We start from the raw sequence: 23,704 nt of genomic DNA, 5'->3' as shown, positions 1-23,704 counted from the left end.
ATATTGAGAGAGAACTGAATTTCAAGCAGGATAGAAATGGCTTTCAATCAAATTCTATTCACTACTAGTTTGAGAATTTAGAAAAGTTACTTACCTTCACTGATTTTCAGTTTCCTCATCTGTGAATTGAGATTAATAAAATCAAAATTATATATAAGAAGTGTAGCACAATGCCTAATGTAACATGGAGTAAGCAGATTGAATAACATAGATGATAAATTTAGATTAGAGAATATAGAACAGAATAATTACAAACTTGGGGTATTACATCTGCTGAAAAACTGGCCTAAATGAAGAGGTTGCTTAGGAATGTAGCAAATGGCATATTCACTCGTGATGTAAGCAACAGTACTAGTTACAAGAAGGGCAAGCTGTTATATCCCCTAACAGTGGTGAATATTTAGGAGTTATTTGGGCAATGCTCTAGCCCAAGGGCAAGGAAGATCATTTCTGTCATTGGCTGGTACTTAGTACTCCATTTCTAGAGCAATGCTAGTGTTAGGTTGTATAGGGACCTAAGCTGAATCTCTGTCCTACTGCTTCTCCAGTGAGAGTAAGAAGAGAACAACTGGTAGGAGCACCTTTGGAATCCAGTATATCCCTGCAGTGAAGTGCATCTGGAGACTCATGGACAGAGGGAGACATGAGAGAACAGTGTGCGAATCTAGCAGTTATTCTGAAGACAACAAATAGAAGCTAGGGCGAGGCTTTAATTTCTACCCCCAAGTAGAAGACAAGGAGTATGGGAGGTGGGCTAAGGTTGTTGATGTGGTTTCTTCTGGAGTCATGTTGGGCTCTCTCTGTCATGGACAAAAATGAGAATAAGCTTGTGGTGACAAGAAGGAGAATTTGATATACTGTAATTCCAATTCCCAGGGAAACCAGAAAAAGAGCAGATGTCTAAACACAGATAGAATGTCTTATAATTTAGGCTCATATTTCTAACACATTTGGCAGAGAGTTTCTAGAAGAAAGGCAAATCTTAAGGATACAAAAAATGAGGAAAGAAAAGTTAACATTCAGAGAAATACTTTAAAATATGGCTGGCCTTAAAATGTAACAGGCACATTGAACTGAATTTGACCTTCTTGGTAATTTTTAACAAAAGATGAATACTTTCATAAAAATAGAAATTGTTTATCTAAATTAGATGATAACCATTATTCTTTCTGAAGTCTTCTTTGTCCTAGATCTATAATTTTCAACAATGAATGATGTCTTCATATATTTTTACCCAAAGCCTTTCCTTCATTCTTCTGAATACCCATGGTCTCTTTTGTGCTCAAAGGAAAACTAATGGAATGGGACTGGTGCTCAATCATAGTTGTAAAACAGCTCAATCATAGTTGGACATCTGTATGTGTAATCTCACTTCATTATAGCCTTTATGACTTTGATTTATCTATCTCATAACTCATGGAAACTATAATTTTTATTTTCTTGATTAATAATTTTTTTTCTGAAAAAAAGATATGTTCTAAATCATAAAATTAAAGCTGTGTTTGTTTATAAAAAATAATTCTGTGCAAAGCTCAGTCTTCCCATTACCTGGCAATATTGGTTATCCTAACAACTGATGAGTCTCATGTTAAAGTCTCATCAGTAAATCTAAGCTGAGTTTTAAAAAATTCTCCAGAAGACATTCAGTTCATATATATATTACAGCATCTGTTGTAATAGGCCCTGGAATATAGTCAGTAATAATTCTGGTCTTCCTTAAGAAGCCTCTATAGTTTGGTGAACCATTTGGAACATTGGATAAGGTGCATAAAGGTAAACCAAGAATACAGCACTGTGGCATATCACATGGTAAAGAATCGTATCTGTAGGGTTTTCACAACCTACTTCGATCAGCTTGTGGTCCAAACTTCAATGTTGATTTTTAGAAGAAGGCTAATGGTGAATTTTAGGTAAAATTTCAAAGAGAGCAGGTGAACAGGACATTTTGTTTCATTCCCAACCAAATCGTAGGCTGTTTGCCTTCCTTTTTAGTCAGCTTGTCCAAGTTGCTGTGGTAAAGTATTTTGGGTGCTCTTGATGAAAGAAGTACTACCTAAAGTCAAATAGCTCTTAAGTATAAGAACTAAGATAAGAATCCAGGTCTCCTGACTCCAGTTTTATGGCCAAAATATATACTAAAGGGCTTAAATAACTAATCCTTTGCGAGAGAGTTAAGTAAATTTGGGTTTTATTTAATAATCAAGAGAGCACCCGAGTGTGGTTCCGTTAGAGAAAGAGCACTCCTTTTGACGTCAGTGGAAACAGGACTTTATATTGAATTCAGGGTAGGGCTCTAAATGGACATTCCTGTTGCTTGATCATATTTCTTGGTAATCTCTTAATATTTACAGATAGAATGCCAAAAAAAAGTTAAGTGTGTGTTAATCAGTTCCTAAAAGGATTAGACCTTAACTTTAAGTATTAAACCTTTGCTTATCCTGTCAAAACCTTCAGTTTCGTTGGAATCCTAATTACTAACCTATTCCCCTGTGCAGATGGTCATGGGGAGGAAGTTCCTTCTCCCTTGACCAAAGTAATTTATTAGTTTGTTGACAGATTACACAAGGCTGAGCTCTCTGCTTATCACAGTTAATGTCTCAAATACGCCTGAGGAGTGTGTATTTTGTAATTGCAAGGTCATCCTGTTACCACAAGCTCTAGCCTGTTTGTTTGAACAAGGGCAAGAACATATACATAGATCATTCAGTAAATTTACTAGTTAGAGGTATGGTGGTTAACAAAGATAAACACTCTATCTGCACAGTACCTGAAGAAAAGCTCTCAAAATTCCTAGCTTGTCTTCACACTCTAACACCAACACAAATTTTATATAAACTTATTTATCTGTCCTTCATTTTACATACATGCAAATAGTTTATATGCATTATCATGTATTTGTGTCACAATAGATTTAATCCATGCAGAATTATTTGTTACAATTAAGAAGTAAAAAAAATATCTGTTACCATCACATCTACTACTCATGAAATGTCTCTAAATTTTTCTTAATATATATAATATTTTAATGCAAAACTATGGATTGATGAGTTTCCTAAATTTGCTACCTAATAGGAGAATTTACTTTTATATGTCTTAAATCTGTTAATTTTTCTGAGGCCTTTCATATAATTTTAACATTCGGGATTCAAAATCCAGTCTAATCCATCTCTTCTCATTAAATTTAAGAAAAGTAAAAAGGATGAAAAATTCCTTCTGATAGTCACATGGGTTCAGGTTGAAATCCAATTATTGCCCGATGTGTTTCTTAAAAAAATCAATTAAGCAATCAGTGAGTGTGTCCACAACCCAAGAACATTAGAGTTGTGAAGACATGATATAAGCAAATGAAAAAAAAAAGGAAAGATAATTTGTACTGAGGGAACATCTCAAGATGAAAAGTATTAATTCTCCCATTTCCGTAATTTTTTCCCAAATGCAAAAATTACAATTCACTGATAGCCAGGGTCATTGAAGAATGATAAGTTATAATTTGGCAGTGACTGAGGTAGTAAAAGCAATTCCTTCACCCTTTGGTTGAACAACTGTCTACTTCTGAAGGACCATTTGGTCTACAAGCCCCCTCAGGCAACTAACGTAGTGACAAAAGGAAGAGAGTTTCTGATCTGTCTGCCTTGGGACTCTTCATCCTGAGTCCGCATATTCCTGGGACTCCTGTCACCTGCTCTTCCTTTTTTCATTGCCTATTTTTCCCATATTTACTAAGAACAAGTCTTGCTTTGTAGTTCAGCATTTTAAAATTTTTTCAATTCATTACCATGGAGAGTGTTATATATTTTTATATTATTTTATTTTTTTAATATCAAAGCTTGTGACTTTCTTGATTATTTACTTCTTTTGTTTTATACCTTTACTTTAAATCTTCTGTATGGAAAATTTATATTATTTTTACTCTTTATAACTTTCTCTTGTTACATTTATTCTCCATTGTTATAGTTATTCAACTACTTCTTTGTCCACTACCTTATTATTTACCTTTCTTTTCATATTTTATTTCTTCAAAACATGTATCCTCTTTGATTATTTAACTTTCTCTTTTAATTCTTATTATTTCTTTTATTTAATTTTGTTGCCCCTTTTGATAATGGCCACAGCAGTGTAGCAGCAGAAGAAAGTAATATGGAGCATTTGTTTGTTCATTCAGAAAAAAAATATATTACATGACCACAAATTACTAGGCACACTATTCAGGAGAAATATTGATTACTGAATAATCATTTCCTCAAGCTTTGGAGTTTATGTCATCACCATAATAATATGGATTTGGTGCAGTCTCTCTCAGCCATTTCTCTGAGATTGAGTGCCCCCCACCCATAACACCAAATAAGAGATTATTCTCTCAGGACCACTGAGTGCAGGTGATGCACATAGAGCTTTGGGAAATGCACTCATCCCCCTGTTTCTCTCCTGACAAGAGAACAGATATTCGAGAGCACCCTTACAGGGCCATAGATAAGCCTGCTGATGAGCATGCATTTGCCAACTTGTGTTCTTCTGAATAATGTTTTTTTTACTGTGTGTGCTTTTGTGAACGACAAAGCTGACCGTATTTCCCACTTTGTTTTGACTGTTGGAATAGTCATAGTCAGATTTGTGGCCCACTTCTTGCAATTTTATGGCAGGGATTTATAGGATGATCTTGGTGTACTAAAATTCACCATTGGCTCTTTCCATTTCTTATCCTTATGTTCAATTTGTCCTGATTTCTTTACTAATTAGTATCCTTTGTGTTGTCTTCCCTCTTCTTTGCATTTTGAAAGGTGCTTTAAATTAGTTTTAAGAGTGAGACAGAGCCTTTTTTATACTATAAAAAGTTTTTAACAGATTGTGTATTTTTGAGCAGAAACTATGCTCCATCTGCCTCTGTTGGCACTCAGTGGTAGACTACCTGATAGAAAAAAGGTGTGAATTCTAGCTTAATTGATTCCAGAGCAGTTCTGTGTTTTTATCGTCATATACAAACCAAGGGTTTAGATTCATATACACCCTCATTTCTGATTTTAAAAAAAGTCATGTAATGAACATTGTTTCTAGGGTTCATCTTCATTGGGCTGGTGTTCTCAGAACAACAGCTTAAACAGCTTCTGGTTCCTATTCCTCTACCTCCTCCAATATCTCAGGCTCCACTAATCTAAGGCATTTTCTTTCACAAGTCAATTGACATTCACAGATTTTTTGCCCACTTAGTATTGTGAAGTTTCCTTATAGCTTTCTCTGTTACCTTGGAAAAAAAATGTTAAGTATTTTTCCTAAGACTAAACATTTCTTAGGGATATGTGTAATGAGGAGCAGACTGCTGTAAAGTTATGGAGAGGAATAAGAAGAGGGAGGTTTTCAGGGAAATCTACATCAAACTAGTTAAGCAGAAATGAATCTGAACTATTCTTATGGAGTAAAATAGCTTTATTATCCTGTATATCCCTAAACGTGGTGCTATATCTGGGGGAAAGATTTGATTAGAACTAACGGCCAAATTCTTCAGGAAATATCTGGAGTATAACCTCGTGCTTTCTCTCACCCTGAGGATATAGGGAAATTATTCACATATGCTCAGTACAATGAGAAGATTTCTTTCTTCTTCCTGTGCACAGCAAAACCAGCTGCCGTTGAGGGCACAGACCAGAGAACTCTTTAGAATGAGCAGATTAACACTTCTTTCTATAGGAAGAGTTAAGCATATATCTCTATTCTTTAGAGTGCGTTTTAAGTTTAAGCTTAAATGCAATGCATCCGTGTTGATAACAAACTGGAAAGTTATGTGTATTTTTCTGAAAGCTCTCAGAACTTCAGATGGAAAGGCAAAGGGGTATAGAAGGTAAACTACAGCATTGTGTTTATTTATATGAAGCTGAAAGTATATTCTAGAAGGAAGTGTTACAGGCCTACAGGCACTCCCTTTAATTCCCTGTAGAATATGATAGTTGCCACCAGCCAAGAGGCAACTATATAACAAAATCATCATTTATGAAAGGTTAGATACATAATTTAAATATGTTTTAGAGAAATTCAAGTAATATAAAAAAAATTAATGTACAAACCTTTAAACGTAGGAAATTCCATTCTGGATTTCAGTTCACGTCAGTTTAAATATAGCACATAAATCATTTTATCCTAAAATCATTTTTTTCAGCAATAAACATGATATGTTCCATTGTAACCAAACATTTCACTGGGATCAAATTAAATAGTCTAAAATTTATTATTACCACCTTAACTACACAAATGATCTATTTTTGAATGTCTGGTCTATTTGGCTACATTTGGCCTTTACTATAGATTATTTATGAAATAATTTTATTTAATTCCATCATATAAACATAGCTTGAGTGCTGTCCATCAGATATTTGCATTTGTGTATGCTAATGTGAGACACCTATCTCCCCATCCTCTCTGTCACCCTTATACATACTGAAGACCAAACTCTAGAGCTATATATGGTGGGTGCTGGCTAGAGCCCCATTTCTCCCTTCCATGACCACACTGACAGCTTCAACATGACAATCGACAGGTCGATCTATCCGGGCTCACCTTTAAGTATGCCAAATACCAAAAGAACCAAATTTTCTTGGTCATCCTTGTTACCCACAACATCACCCTCTCCCTCCCCCTCTCTCTCTATATATGTATATTTATACTCATACACACACACACATACATATATGACTTTACTTATAACAAGAGCTGCAACAGTCCCTATATGGCAATGGCCAACTTTACAGGGATTTTTAAGCCAACATTGCCAAGATAGTGATTCTAAGAATAATATGTTGGGAAAAATTCCAATTGCCTGTTAACCACTGGCTTGTTGATATTGGGAACAGGTGCCCCTAGAAATAGTTATTTTTATACAATCCATTTTTACAGACTTGCAAAGACATTCTTGCTCCTAGGATGCTTTTCTCAGGGTGAAACCAGGATAACATCATAGATTTGGATATATATCATAGAATCCTGAGTATGAGTTTGAATAATTTTACAGATAAATTTTGCTTATCTACAAATTGCTAAATAGAAGAAAAGTGTCTTTAATAGGCCATTTTTGAAATTTATTATAAATTTTCCTTTAGTGAAGCTATATTCTTTTTCCTTCAAAGCCTGTAGTTTAAGTCAGTGGATAATTTTTAGCTGTATGGAAGAAAAGAAAAATGATTTTTCCACATACGCATAAGATTGTAACCATATGCACCCAATAGTGCAGTTTCTACTATGGGTTATATTACACCAAAATAAATGACAAAATTTCTGCCTGGAAAGCGAATATTACAGGGGAATAAGTGATGTAATAAAAAAAACCAGAGTGTTGTCTGTTAACTTTAATTGGAATGTACTTTCACTGCAGTTTCCAGAATAAGATTAATATATATATATTAAGCAAAATAAAGGAAATTCAAATATATTAAATAAATTCAATAATTAAAAATACGTGCTATTTGTATTTTTATAAACTTTGCCTCCCTTTTTTGTATAAGCATTATTTTAATAGAAACTAAGTAGGGACTATGACTGATTAATTAGTATTGATTAATGAGATTTGTGACCCAGAATAAATAAGGTTCTCCTCTCCTCCTTGCTCCTTTATTTAAGTTTTATTATTGAGATTTGCCTTAAGATTAACTTTTACATAAAGTGGTTTTAAGTATTAAGATTTGCCTTGAGATTAAACTTTTTTAAGAAAAAGAGTTTTTCTTTTAAACATTTTATTTATTTATTTATTTGGGAGAGAGACACACACACACAGCGAGAGAGGGAACACAAGCAGGGGGAGTGGGAGAGGGAGAAGCAGGCTTCCCGCTGAGCAGGGAGCCCGATGCGGGACTCGATCCCAGGACCCTGGGACCATGACCTGAGCCGAAGGCAGACGCTTAACGACTGAGCCACCCAGGTGCCCCAGAAAAAGAGTTTTTCTAATACAATGTTTGAAAACTACTGGAGAGGGTTAGAAGAGAATATTATTTTCCCAACTCTGGTTTTCTTGAGGAAGGATTTTCCCTCACACATTGGTGGCACCTTCCCACCTCTACTACTACCCTGGAGTTATCTAGTTGACTGGAGTTACTTAGCTGATGGGAGCCAAAATTGGCCCACAGTTTTCAGTGAGATGGGTTAAGCTCCAGAAGTCCAGTGCATGGGATTTCATCACGTTACTATTTCTTTCTCCATTCAGGTTACTGACCCAAATAAGTGTGTTGAATCTGAAGACTTAAAATGCTCCAAGGTTCAGGCTGGGGGTAGTCTCCTTTGTTGATCTTATTTGGATTTCATGACATTATCTAACCTGGTTTTATCTGTAATAAATGGGATATTGTGGGCTTCCATCTTTGTTTTAGTTCTTAAATTGATCAGAATCTGGTCTGAGGATTAGAATGATGGTTGCTTCCAAAATCCCAATTGATTAAATGGCTTTCAAGTGTTTTCTCCTCTATACAGAGAGAACAAAATTTGCTACTAACCAATGATTGATTATTAGGAGTCATGCTCTATTCTATGTGATGTTCACATACCATGTCTTTTAACTCCTCTGCATTCCAAAATAGTTGCTATTCTTATGTTCATTTTACTGATGAGAAAACTGAGACCCAAATATGTTAGTTACTTGCCAAAGGATAAAACTAATGAGTGGAAGAGCCATGACTCAAATTTATAGTTTGGTTTGATTTTACTTTTTAATTTTTTTAGAATTTTTTTTGAAAGATTTATTTATTTGAGAGCGAGAGCACGCATGAGCAGGGGGAGGGACAGTGGGAGAGGGACAGAATCCTCAAGTAGACTCTCCATTGAGCACGGAGCCCCAGGCAGGGCTCTACGCCAGGACCCTGAGATCGTGACCTGAGCCAAAATCAAGAGTTGGTCGCTCTACTGACTGAGCCTCCAGGAGCTCCTAGTTCAGTTTGATTTTAAAGACTGTCATTTTTTTTTTTAATTATAAGACATTTAATGTGAAAAAATGACATAATATGACATGATTAAATTAACATGTGAACTTTTTTGTATTGAGAAAAATGGACTATTAAAAAAAAAATAGGTGCCTGCAGTTTAATCATCTATCTGATCCCCCCCTTTCGATCTCTCACCTTTGATCAATCCAATGCTAATAAGTTGTTGTTTATCTCCTCAGAACTTTGTTCTTCCTCTTATAGAACTTATAAACACACCTTGATAATTTGGGTTTTTAATTTATATATTCATAATCATAATCTGCAAATTACTACAAAACTCTTTGTTTCTCACTAACTATATATCTTATGTCCAATTCTATTTTTAAGTTATTTCACATGAATTAGATTATGTCATACATGGCTGACTATTTTTAAAGCTTTATAATTCTCTTTAATTCCCTCTGTTCCCTCTTCCTTCTGTGCCACTCTATACAGCAATCCCACTACCTACATAAACAGAGGAAAGCCTGGCTGTACTTAAGGACTCCTCTACATGTTTATGTATTTATATAAAAAAATGTAGATTTATAACTTGAGTTTAGATAAATCAGGTTATAAGAACTCAGCTTTACAAGGAGTTTCATTTACTACCCCTATTTTACTTGCAAAGTTTTCTTATGATTTAAAAGGCTTCTGAAGGATTTCCTTTGCTTCAGGAACAGATGGGCACTATCACACGAGAGCCAACCACACAAAGTTTTATAGTTAATGCATTTTGTGGCAAGTTTTCCATTTGATGTCTCACAGTTTATAAACTTGTAGCAATAAAGATATTGTGCAGCACGTGTCCCATGATGTTGTGCCTTTTGTTGATTATGGTATCATTTGCATTCTTTTCATGGGTTTCTTTAGTCTTTACTCTTTTTTTTTTCCATTAAATGTAGAATTACATAAACTATTTATAGACACACATATTTTGCTTATAAGTATGGTTGAAAAATGCAAAATAGTTACAAAAAATTAAAGAGAAATGTTGGCAAGATAGAATGATTAACTAAAAGATTTATAGGATTACTCAGCTTTTCTCTTTGATTTCAGTTTTGTAAGTTGTATTTTTCTAGTGATTTGTCCATTTCAAATGTGGCAGATAATTGTTTATAACATTATCTCGTTATCTTTCATATGTCTGATGTCCTTACATTGGCTAGTTGTGACTCTTTTTAAAATTTCCTCTGTAAGACTTGCCTGCGATTTAGCAATTTAATTATCTTCTAAGAACTTTTGCTCTCTTGATTCTCTTGATTTTATGTCTTATTAATATCTGCTCTTATTACTTTCCTCACTTTTTCATTTTATTTTATTGTCCATTCTATAATATATTGAATAGGTGCTTAATACATTACTGTTACAGCCTTTCTTCTTTCCTAGTATTTGCACTTAAAGATGTTTAAGTGTTCCTCTAAGTACTGCTTCAGTACATCAAAAAACTTCTGGTATGTAGTTACTTTATTGTCACTTATTTCAAAACTTTATTATTTTCTACTATGACATTTTTATAGGTAGGCTATTTAGAAAACTACTTTTATATTCAATAAATATGGGCATTTTCTAATATGTTTTTGCTTATGATTTCAAATATAATGAATTATGGTTAGAAAAAAATTTGTATCATTTCAATCTCTTGGCATTTTTGTAAGATTTACTTTATTGTCTAACATATGGTCATTATTTTTAGTCAATAATTGCAAATGTTTCTTGTATATGTGCCTGAAAAAAATGCTACACTGCATTTTTGATGGCTAGCATTCTACATATGTCCAAGAGATATATTTTAAAAATATATTGTTCAAACTTCTATATTTTTATTGTTTATATATTCTAGCAATTATTTAGTAAAATGTGTCACTGTTATTTTGGATTTGTCTATCTCTTTTAGTTTTATTAAATTAATAATAATTATTAAATTAATAAAGTTATTAAATTAATAGTTTCTATATTTTAAATTCATATTATCAGGTACAAATACATTTATTACATTATTAAATAATTATTACATATTTCTGGGGAATTGGCAAAAAATATCATTATGATGTGGTCCTTTTAATTTTAAGTAGTGATTGTGCCTTAAAACCTATTTTGTTAAATTTCAACAAAGCTCCACCAGCTCTTTTATTTGCTACTCTTTGCTATAATTTTCTATTCCTTTATATTCGAACTTTCCACACCCTCATGTTTTAGAATATATAGCTATGACTCTTGCTTAGGCTGCTGCTGTTGGTTTTTATTAGTATTCAACCGAATAAATGACAAAAATCAATCAACTATATGGAGATGGGCAAGGTGTGTAATAGGTCAGTGTTTGCTGTGGCAATGGGTTCCGTGTATATAAATTGTAGCTGCATATTTCTTCTTCCATAGCTGCTGTGGGGTTTCCCAAACACCAGATCTTATAGACTGTATCTGAATATGTTCAACACTAGTGATAAACAACTAAAGGTGAGTGCATGGTTTTGAAATACTCTGTTCACTGTTCTCTGTGTAAGTACTTTGTTAAGATGCTTGCTTGAGAAGGCTGACTTAAAGTTTAGACAGATTATAAAGTAATCAAGTAAATTGTCATATTTATTCTTAAGGTTTAGAATGTATTGTTCTGTGAGCTGCAGTTATTCTATACCTCATATTTTTCTATACCTCATATTTTTCTATACCTCAAAATGCATTTACCAACTACATGTATAATAAATACAATTATAAGAAATTCAGACATGGAAAGTTTGGAAAAATTGTAATAGAAACAGATGAACTAGAGAGGCACCTGGGTGGCTCAGTCTGCTGAGCATCAGCCTCTTGGTTTTGGCTCAGGTCATGATCTTAGGGTCCTGAGATTGAGTCCCACATCAGGCTCTGTGCTGGGTGTGGAGCCTGCTTGAGATTCTCTCCTTCTCCTTCTAGCCCCTGCCCCCCCACCCCCAATTGACACTCTTTCTCTCTCTTTTTTCAAATAGATAAATAAATCTTTTTAAAAAAATAAACAGATCAACCAGAACATTTGATCATTTAACTTATTTTACTTCCTATTTTCATATTTTAAATAAGTTTTCTATATTTTCTCTTTTAACTATTCTTAAAGCATAGAACAGGAAATCGAAACATTTGTAGAAAACTTCATGTTCCAGGAAGGTAGTTAAGTTTTGATGTCCTTCTCCACTTTCTGGAGGAGACCACCTTGAAAGGCCTTTGGTTTTAGAAGTCATATCTGGAGATAAATCATTAAACTTAGTGTTATGAATTTTTATTTGCTGTTAGGATAAGATTTTAACCAGATTATTGATATATTACATTATGGGGAATTATGTTAAGATACAGTTAAGAGTCCAAATTGTATGAGATTACAGTTAAAAGTAGATTAAATATTCCTAACTCAGAAATACACTAGTTTCGCGAACATGATAATTTTATGAGGTACTGTATGGGAAGGGAATTTTCTTTTCTCATCATAAGTGATGGTTACTTCTATTCCAAATCACAAATGATACTCAGAATGTGATATTTTGAAAAGTGTATAATTAGAGAACATGTCTCATGTGATTATTGATCCTCCTTAGAAATGCTGGGTTGAAATGAAAATATAGTAAGTACTAACAATGGTCTTTATATTTCAGGGTACCTAATTATCTGACTGACCCAGATGGAGTTCCAATATCCTTTTGGAGGAAATATAGTAAGAAGACAGAGTTAGACAGTTTTATAGCTCAATACAAATTTTAACAGGAGATCACAGTTAATCATTAAAAATAAAATGAACACATTATTTGGATGCAGCTAACACAGAGATTGGACAATGCAGACCAGATAAAAGAGGAGTAATAGAAATCAAGATGGTAAAGAGATTGAGCCAAAGGAAGCAGGAAATCAGTGTGAAAACACAATTCCTCAGAAAATTCACTGAAACCTTACCTAGAGCATTGGATATTCCATAAATCTAGCCATGAGGACTTGAGCCAGCTTGATCGTTTGATCTAAATGTCAAAGCACACAGTAACCTCAGCTGATACCTGGACTAAATTTTGACTAATTAACATTTAAATTGGAATTATCTTGGTTATTTGACTAAAATTCTCCCAGGAGATCAGAATGAAAATGCTTAATAGTTAAATTTGACAACTGAGAGGATGAACAGGTTTAAAAATAGGAGAAGTATTATATAAAATGGGAACATCTGTCTTCTGAGCTTTCAACATGTCAATGACCTTTTTAGAACATGTTTATATTAAAAATTCCTTTTGTTCCCATTCATAAATGCCAAAAGGCATATCTCACCTAATTTCATTTCAGAGAAGGACTAAAAAGACTATGTTTCACACCTTATTTAAAAGCTGCTGCAATAAAGATTATAAAAAAATTGAAGCCTTATTCTTAGGTACTTGGGGAAAAAAAGCATTAATAAAGAAAATTAATTGAGAATGAAATAAAATATCTCTCAGAAATACAAATATTTTAGATTTTAAAATACTGAAATACATATATATATATAAGTACACAAATTATATATGTACAGCTTGATGAATTTTCAGAATGAACACACCAAACTTGTCAGTACACACACACACACACACACACACACCTGTTGTGATTATTTGGATTGCTTTAACTCCATGGACCAATATGGGAATAACTGGCATTTTTACATCACTGACTCCTCAGTGATGCAGTAATGAAATCCTCAATGAGAAGTTCTAGCTCTTCTAATTCATCCACCCACCTTAATTTTTTTAAAACTCTGGATATTCATTTATTTATTCATTCACCCACACATACATTTGGAGATACAATTATGGATAAGACTCTCTTTTGTTCTGTGAGTAGTTTTAAGCTAACGGGGTAAGTGAGATACACACATAAATGACAATAATGCAAGTCAAGTCATTTTAAATTTTTGGAAATGGTACACATAAAGTAAAAATAAAATTGAAAGAAAATAATGAATAGAAACCACAATCAAGAATGACTTCATGGAAGAGAAAGCTTTTGAATTAGTCCTTGAAGAAAGGAGCCAATTAAAATATACAGCAAGAGGGTAATAACATTGTAAGCACTGCATAAAGTCATGTTGGCAAAAATGTCCACAGCACAGGTGGATTGCTGGGTCTCACACCCAGAGTTTTTGTTCCAATATGTCTGGGGTGGTCAAGCCTGAGGATCTGCATACCTTACAAGTATTCGTGTGATTATGATACTGCTGGTCCGAGGACTACATTTAGAGAACCACTGCTCTGTTGTAAAGTAGTCTCCCTTGGTGCAGGCAGAAGGCTCCCTGAACTCCTGGGATTACTCTAATCATTGTTACCTGGATTACATACCTAGCCTGAACAATATTTGGAGCTTGGATGCTCTTGTTGTACAGGCCTGGATCCTATGCCCACCTTTGTATCTTGGGGCAGATCCCATGGACCGAGGGAAGTAAGAATCCAAAAAGGATATTTTAGATACCATTGCAAAAGGGAAGGAGTACTAGGCAAACACAAATATTCATCAATGTGCTTTAATTCACAGCTCTTTAAATTTATTGAATTATTAATAAAAACATACATTGGGGCGCCTGGGTGGCTCAGTTGGTTAAGCGACTGCCTTTGGCTCAGGTCATGATCCTGGAGTCCTGGGATCGAGTCCCGCATTGGGCTCCCTGCTCGGCAGGGAGTCTGCTTCTCCCTCTGACCTTCCTCCCTCTCATGCTCTCTGTCTCTCATTCTCTCTCTCTCAAATAAATTAATAAAAAAAAAATCTTAAAAAAAAAATAAAAATAAAAACATACATTATACTCCCCATTAAAATAACTTTAAATGATTACGGCTTCACTGAAAATGTGGCATTTGGGCTTTAAAATGTAGTAATATCAACCGTAACATGGAAGAGCATATGCGTTTTCAAAACATTTCAATATATAATGCATAATGGTTGAGAAGAAACATTTATTTGTAAATTGCATCCTGAAGATAAGGTTAGTTCAGTATCAACATGTTGCCTAGCTGAAGGTGGGTAGCATTCCCTTTGTAGGTTATGTGAATGGAAACCATGCAGTCGTGCAACACAGTTGATCCTTAATTACATTCAGAATTTTCCATGAGGTATGGCTCATTAGGTAGATAACTGGTTTTGTGGATTGGACATTTTTTTTTTAAGATTTTATTTATTTATTTGAGACAGAGAGAATGAGAGAGAGAGAGCACATGAGAGGGGGGAGGGTCAGAGGGAGAAGCAGGCTCCCTGCCGAGCAGAGAGCCTGATGCGGGACTCGATCCCGGGACTCCGGGATCATGACCTGAGCCGAAGGCAGTCGCTTAACGAACTGAGCCACCCAGGCGCCCCATGGATTGGACATTTTATTGGTCACTGTTATAGCACAGTTTTCTTAAAGAAAGCATTTTTTATTAATCTAGAAAATATTTCTTCCTTGGCAGGTATGATTTCCACCAGTCTAGATGGAGCCTGCTCTAAAAACCCTCAGTGTGGATCTGGATTCTTTCATATGCATCCTTTCTTGAAACATGCTGACTAGAGTCCCAGAATGTCTGCATTCTCCACAAATCTACAGTCTCCCTATGGGACTGTGATAAAGTTACTTACTTTATGGTATTAACTTAAGGAGTTATAGAGTAGCAAATTTTTTATTTCTTTGGACATACATTTAGCAATGGCATACCAGCAACAGATAGAAAGCCTTGTAGCAATTTTACCACCAGCAAAAATGGCTTACAGAGAAAAAAATATTGAAGCTCACTTCAAGTTTAAACTTGTGAAAACTCACTGTTCGAACACAGATAAAGTGTTTTCCAAATAAAATGATCACATGAGGGATATTTTCACCCATTTTAATTCTTTGGGAAATGGATAATTTGAGAATAAATAGGGAAAGCAAGGGAATAATTCTTCAGGCAGACATGCTATCCTGTGAACTTGCCCTTGTGAAAAACTGCCCATGAGCATATTTAAGGGTTTATTGTTCTGTTTTCTGTGTATATAAGGTATGATCATACATCTGGGGAATGAGTTATGAAATGGAAAATGTCCCCTGGCCTGAGACTACCGACGTAGCTGTTTCGGTGTTGCTTTGGCGTGGTGACAGCATTCAGAAATTCTTCTTAGTGCAGCCAGAATTGAGAGTCTCAATTTGTCTCAAAAAAGCAAGGTAAAAACAGTCCTAATTTGCACACTTTGCTTGTTTGATTTTATAATTTTGACCAAGAAATCACAACAGCAACTTGTGTGTTCAATTATATAATTTTGAAGTATCCTTTTTCATCTTTTGAATTTGCTTTCAAATGTTATTTAATATCCAGCTAAACAAACAAGTAAAACATGTGTGGATATTTGTATCACTGTCCAAAAGACATAGATGAGTAGCAATGAAATAAATACCATGACTTTTTCCTTGGCTCCAGGTTTGTTGGTTATGGACAGACAAAGTTAAGAAGTGTGATTTTTTTTTTCATAATGCTCTGTCTCTATTATTTGGAGATGATTTGTTCAGTTGTCAACATATTTAATCTAATTTCCTAGTAGTTTGTAACTGGGTGATATGAAGAGAAGCATGAGGGGATTTCAGCATAAACCTATTAATTTTCTATTATTACTACTTAAGTTTATTGGAAGAGAAAAATGTGCGTGTACTAAAATATTTATGAAAATGTTATTTTGTAATCTCTTAATACTGAATTATTTTTTCTAAGGTTTAAAGATTGTAAAATGCTCATGAGATTCTTTTTTTTTTTTTCAATTTAGACATGCTTTTTAAAAATTTGCTTAAATAGGACATCAGCAAGATGGTGGAATAAGAAGTCCCCTGCTCATGTACCCCCATAGTGACAATAATTTGGCAGCCATTTATGGACAAAAGTGCTTCTGTGGGAGCTTTGGGACCCAGGTAGGAAGTTTGGAAGCCATGGTGGAGCCCACAACAAAGGAAGGTCATTTAAGAAGCCTGGCCCATGTCCAGATGGCTGGCTTATGAATCATGGTTCTGGTTACAGAATAGCCATATCCCCTAGGAATTTGGCTACAATCCCACTAGGTCTTGGTCCTGTCATCAGCACCATCCACTAAGGGACCTAGGAGAAGCCCTCCTTGCTTATGCGTTGGGTAACAAGTCTGCCAACCTCAGTCCCAGCTGTGCACCATGAAGCAGCCCATGGGCCCCCTCCAGCCCCTGGATACATATCATAAAGTAATGTAAATAGCAATATGGATAACATAAAATACGGTGGGGGAGAATAAAAGTATAAAGTTTTTGTGTGCAATCAAAGTTAAGTTGTTATCAGCTTAAAATAGATTGTTAAAGTATAAAATGTCTTATGTAAGCTTCATGGTAATCACAAAGAAAAACCTATGATAGATATGCAAAAGATAAAGAAAAAGAAATTATAGCGAAAATAAAATCAAATCAGAAAGGGAGGTAACAAGAGAAGAAAGGAACAAAGAAACCATGAAACAGTCAGAAAACAACAAAATGACAAGGGTAAGTCCTTACCTATCAATAATTACTTCAAATGTAAATGAATTAAATTCTCCAAACAAAAGACATATAGTTCCTGAATGAGTAAAAAATACAATCAACAATATGTTGCCTTCAAGAAACTCTACCTTTAAGGAAGCACATAAGTGAAAGGTGAAGGGATAGAAAAACCCTATTTTATGCAAGTGATAAACCAACAAAAGAGAACAGGAGTGGCTATACTCATTTCAGATGAAATAGAATTGTCAAAATCTGTCACAAAAGACAAAGAAGGTCACTACAGAATGATAGAGGTGTCAATTCATCAAGAGTATATAATAATTGTAAATATATATGCATCCAACATTGGAGCACCTAAATACATAAATAAAGCAAATATTAACAGGTCTAAGGTAGAGACAGCAATGCAATAATAGTAGGAGACTTCAATATTCCACTAATAACAATGGATAAATCATTCAGACAGAAAATTAACAAGGACACACTGGACATCAGTTACACTTTAAACCAATGGACCTAACAGACATGCACAGCAATCTTAAAATTTATATAAAACCACAAAAGGCATGGCGTAGTCAAAGCAATCTTGAGTAAGAACAAAGCTGGAGGCGGGCGCCTGGGTGGCTCAGTTGGTTAAGCGACTGCCTTCGGCTCAGGTCATGATCCTGGAGTCCCGGGATCGAGTCCCGCATCGGGCTCCCTGCTCGGCGGGGAGTCTGCTTCTCCCTCTGATCCTTCCCCCCCTCATGCTATCTCTCGCTCTCATTCTCTCTCTCTAATAAGTAAATAAAATCTTAAAAAAAAAGGTCTATGAAAAGGATTATAATCTCACCCTGTTTTTAAATGAATTATTCTTCTAAATTTATTGCCCCAAAATGTCATTAAATATGTGCTTAACTATTATCAGAAAAACAATATTGCTCATTTGAAGCATAATTTGCAAGGGTACATTTGAAACCTCTAAATTATTCACAGCATTTAAAAGATGAATATGGGGGCGCCTGGGTGGCTCAGTTGGTTAAGCGACTGCCTTCAGCTCAGGTTATGATCCTGGAGTCCCAGGATCGAGTCCCACATCGGGCTCCCTGCTCGGCGGGGAGTCTGCTTCTCCCTCTGACCCTCCCCCCTCTTATGTGCTCTCTCTCAAATAAATAAATAAAATTAAAAACAACAACAACAACAACAAAGCAGTCGTAATCAAAATAGCATGGTATTGGTGTAAAAACAGACAACCATTAGAACAGAATACAGAGCCCAGAAATAAACCCGTGCACATATGGTCAATTAGCTGCGACAAAGATGCAAAGAATACACAGGGGAGCAAGGATAGTCTCTTCAATAAATGGTGCTGAGGAAACTGGACATCCACATGCCAAAGAATGAAATTAGGCCCTTATCTTACACCAGGCACAAAAAATCAACTCAAAATGTGCTAAAGACTTGAATGTAAAACCTGAAACTGTAAAACTCCAAAAAAATATAGAGGCAATCTCTAAGCTTAGCCTTGGCAATGTTTTTTTGGGTATGGCCGAAAGGCATAGGCACCAAAACCAAAAATAAACAAGTGAGACTACATAAAGCCAACACGCTTCGGCACAGCAGTCAATCAATAAAATGAGAAGGCAGCCTATGGAATGGGAGAAAATATTTGTAAACCACCTATCCAACAACAATTAGTATCCAAAAATATATAAGGACCTCATACAACTCAAGAGCAAAATCCCCCCAAATTTTATCAAAAATTAGTCAAAGGACTTGAATAGACATTTTTCCAAAGAAGGCATACACATGGCCAAAAGGCATATGAAAATATGCTCAGTATCATCAGGGAAATGCAAATCAAAAACCACAATGGATGTCTAACCTCACGCCTCTTATAGGATGGCTCTTCTCAAAACCACAAGAGAGAGCTAATGCTGATGAGGCTATGAAGTAAATGAAACCCTGTGTACTGTTTTGGGGAATGAAAATTGGTATGGCTGCTATGGAAAAATAATATAGAAGTTCCTCAAAAAAATAAAAATATGGCTATTGTATCATCCAATAATCCCACTATGGGCATATATTCAAAGGAAATGAAGTAAGTTTCTCAAATAGGTGGCTGGACTCCTACGTCTGTTGCAGTATTATTCACAATAGACAAGATATGGAAACAATCTAAATGTCTATCAGCAGACGGATGGATAAAGAAAATACAGTGTGTGTGTGTGTATACATATATATATTGTGTGTGTGTATATATATATATACATATATATAGTACATTTTGAATAAAAAGAGTTCTGATATTTATGGTGTGTTAGATTATAAAATCTCTCTCCTACTTCCCTCCTTATTTGTTTGTTCTCCTTTTCTTTTTTTTCTTTTTTAAAGATTTTTTATTTATTTATCTGAGAGAGAGAATGGGAGACAGAGAGCATGAGAGGGGGAGGATCAGAGGGAGAAGCAGACTCCCCGCCGAGCAGGGAGCCCGATGCGGGACTCGATCCCGGGACTCCAGGATCATGACCTGAGCCGAAGGCAGTCACTTAACCGACTGAGCCACCCAGGCGCCCCTGTTCTCCTTTTCTTAATTGTATTTACAGTAACAATCATATGGGAGTTTTGAAAAATACAGGCAATAGTGAGCGATTTTATGATTAAAAAGAAGAAAGAAGGAATCCCTGGATGCTTGTCAATATTTGGTAACAGAAAAACTCGAAGCACTTTATGTTTATAGAGAAAGAGTCATTACATGTTACCCTGCAGGTGCCCTTCAGGATAACCTAGGAATGGGTGTTTTTGTCAGAGAAATGGTCAACACAGAGGTATTAAGTCACTGAAGTCAATGTCCATTTGCGTCACTTTTGGGGTAAAATGGTGCTGATACCAATAATGGCACGTAATTTTGTTTTTTTAATTCAGCAATTCAAAAAATTTCGACATGTGCTTCAACAGTGACGAATACCTTGGGAGTTCTCTTCACTACCAAATAATATTAAGTCCTAACTTCAAAAATTTTAATGAATTGGGTACTTTTGTGGATTTTGAATTTTAGTTTCTTTTTTGGCACACCAGGAATCACTCATTCATATCCGTGCTTACCTAGAAAACTTCTATATAATATTTTTCATAATAAAGTATGTTTTGCTTTTTTGGCTTTCTCTAGCAGATACTGAGAAACAGCATGCTGCTTTTTTATAAATGTGTTCGCTCTTCATGCATAAAGGCAGGAATATCGTTTTCTAACTTGCTCTTATAATCTGTGCTCGTTCCAAACACATCTCTGGATTTCACAGTGTTATTCCTTTTTGTCCTGTTCTGTCAACTCAAACTTTTACAAACCAAGCCCTGTCTTCAGCTTCCAAATATTAGTCTAAGAAATAGAGATGGGGACATTGTTGTGGGGACATCACCTTCTATTGAAGCCAGGGTTGATTCTCATAAGGAATTCAAACTGTGGGAGATTTTAAATACTGATCAATAACTTTCAACGTTATCACTTAATTAAGAATATTTATCTTCCCTTGGCAAAATGCAAGCAACAACATATCCAGGGTATAGATGAATTCCATCACTTGAATACATATTTGCAATAAGAATGATGTCTTTCCTGAGGAAATTAAAGTGAAATATATAATGGGTCTGATAATATATGTAAGCTAAATATTTTCCTTCAGAAAAAGAAGGCACAGATTTATTGATATGAAATCTGCTCCCTCTCCTTTCTATTCCCCTCTCCTCATGTTTAGTCTCAGAAAATTGACAGAAGCTGGGAGTAACTGAAGTTGCTATGAAGTCAACATCTATCATCAATTCTTTCCCTCCTCAAGTCAATGAAAAAAACAAACCAAAGAAGGTCATTGCCCACCTTCTTTCCTTTCTTCCCCCTTCCTCCCTCCCTCCCTTCCCCCCTTCCTCCCTACTTCCTTCTTTCCTTCCTCCTTCGTTTCTCCTTCCTTCTTCTCTTTCCCTTCCTTCCCTTCTTCTTTTCTTTCTTTCCCTTCTTTCTTGCCCTCCTTTCTTCCTTCCTCCTTCTATCTTTTTTAAATAAACCTTATGCCTCAGAGAAAACTCTTTAACCAGAAGGTCATTAATGGCATTCGGTTTGACATGACTTCTGAAATCGTAAATTGTCTTTGAAAGCCAACCCAGGAATGTAATTCTTCTAGAGGTAAATAGTCCCCAGTTTTCCAAGAATTTGAGGCAGTTATAGTTAAAAAATCCTCTTTGTCCTTCTCCAGGCAAATCTGTGAGAAGTCTAGCAAGGGCAGTTGGCTGATGATCTTTTTCAAGAGTCTATCTGAAAGAGCCTATAGCAGCATATAGCTTTAATGTTCCTAATTAGTCAACATTTCTTTACATCACTCTGAAAGAGAAGAGCAGTAATTCAGGTGCAGAGGCTAAATTATAATCATAAAGTGATGTATTTCTGATACACTAAAGTGGGCATTAAAGACTTATCATTTAAACTTCAAATTAGGTAATGGATAGATTTTTGAAAATATTTTTGAAAACACTCACTGAAAATTGAAGTTAAATAATTTGACTTATTTAAGGGGTCATTTTAATAAATATTAACATTATAAATTACACACCCATACTTTCTATTCAGTCAAGATGTAAAGACTATATAACAGAAAGTTTTGGAATATAAAGACACATTTCTAGTACATAGAAAATAGTCTGAAAGCTTTATAAACATGGAAATTAAAACCCAAATGACTCAGGATAGAAGTGTAGGTCATTTATCAATTATACATGCAAACAATTTTTCTCAAGCAGACCTTCTAAACGAGCTTTTGTTTCTGATTGAAAACTAAACCTGTGTAGCATACAATATTGCAAAACCAAAAATGAGATAGTATTGTTTTTAATTTAGCCTAGGTGTTAAAAAAGGTCTTTAACTTTTGTTAATCTGATTATCTACTTTGTCAAAATATGTAGTGGTCAGTATGCTTTTTTTTGTGTAGTTTTTGGTGATGTGCACTTCCTACCTCCCTCATTGTGTTTAGAATAAATGCACTGTTTGTGTATACAGCAAAAGACCATCAGAACCTCTCTACTTAATGGAGTTTAGTCTAGAATGGCTTGCTGTAAACAAACATGAGAAAAAGGTCACTTGCTTTCCCCAGGAATGTGGTCTAGTGTCTGAAGTTTTGGTTTTATGAGCTTAGCATGTTCCTCAAATGAATTTCAATTTCGTAAAACAAGCTGTAGATATTTTTATGCATGATTTTTTTAATGTGTGATAAGCTCACTGGTACCTAAGACAGCAATTTAATTTTGATTTATCAGAAAGACATTTAATTTCTTTCAGCAGTATTGAGGAAACTGGAATATATACATTGCTTCTTTTATTGAGAAGTTGAATTCTAATCAGTTATTTATATATGATAAGCTTACTATGAGCCAACCACTGTCCTAAGTGATGTAGGAACTTCTCAGTGGCAGTAGGTTTTGTCACCAAGAAAGTGGCAGTTTGAAAGCCCAGTGACAGCTGGAGTCACAAAGTTAGAAATTACTCATGTTTAACTGCTTCCTTCCCAATGTAACTTTTAACGACATGTTGTGGCCAGTGTCTGCCCAATAACTGACATCAAGATGAAAGGATGCTAGACATTGCACTGTTTTCCTGATGCTACCGTGCAGGTCTTTTCATTTTTCTGGCTTTTCCTTATTACTTCATATAGAGAAATAACTAAAGCTTGAAAAAAATCTCATGAGCTAAATAAAAAACACTACTGTTTCTTTTTGAAAAATATATATTTTGGAAATGTTCAGCTTAACTATACAGATGGTTGATTCAGGTACAGCCACTTCTGCTAGAAGCTGTTAAGACAGAAGACAGTTGGAAAAATAATTAGGAAAATAAAACCACACATTTGAAGAAAGGCCTTGTTTTTGTCAATTAGCATAAAGTGTGGCATTTCAACTACCTCTTAACGAAGCCAAATAAAACTTATTTTTTACTCTATTTTCTTCTATATTTTCTCAATAACTATATTTTTGACTTTCAGCCATCATCAGGAATACAGATTTGAAAGAAATAAGTTCCTGGCTTAAATATTCCAAGAGGAGGATAGTGAGTAGCAAAACTGACTCAGTAGAGAGCTATTATGAATGGCTGTATTTTACCTCAGGGAATTTCTAATAATTGTAGGATCTAATATTCCGGTGCCCCCTTTGAGGTCCAGGGTTAAGAGGGGATCACTGAATTTCTATGTCTTGAGCAACTGAATATGAAGTAGAGGTGATTTATGAGCTGAAGAGGAAGTAAACACATATGTTTTAAGGCTCAAGCAACGTACTGGATATGTTA

At 35.0% G+C, this 23,704-nt stretch overlaps 1 long non-coding RNA gene across 3 annotated transcripts in view; it reads left to right on the top strand.

The window, feature by feature from the left end:
- LOC118009309 overlaps positions 1–23,704 on the top strand; it is an 80,944-nt gene that overhangs the window by 40,577 nt on the left and 16,663 nt on the right. The window contains exons 2-5 of one of the 3 annotated variants that reach the window (XR_004678875.1): positions 11,313–11,390; positions 12,557–12,615; positions 15,353–16,080; positions 16,674–16,815. This is a non-coding gene — a long non-coding RNA (uncharacterized LOC118009309). Of the gene's footprint in view, positions 1–11,312; positions 11,391–12,556; positions 12,616–15,352; positions 16,081–16,673; positions 17,244–23,704 lie in introns of those variants that run through there. The other 2 variants (XR_004678874.1, XR_004678876.1) reach the window with 2 other exon arrangements.

This window comes from Mirounga leonina, unplaced genomic scaffold (genome assembly GCF_011800145.1).
Source record: "Mirounga leonina isolate KUSES-001 unplaced genomic scaffold, KU_Mleo_1.0 Mir_127, whole genome shotgun sequence".
NCBI lineage: Eukaryota > Metazoa > Chordata > Mammalia > Carnivora > Phocidae > Mirounga > Mirounga leonina.
Note: the sequence above shows the minus strand (reverse complement) of the source record. Positions and strands in the feature narration are given on the sequence as shown.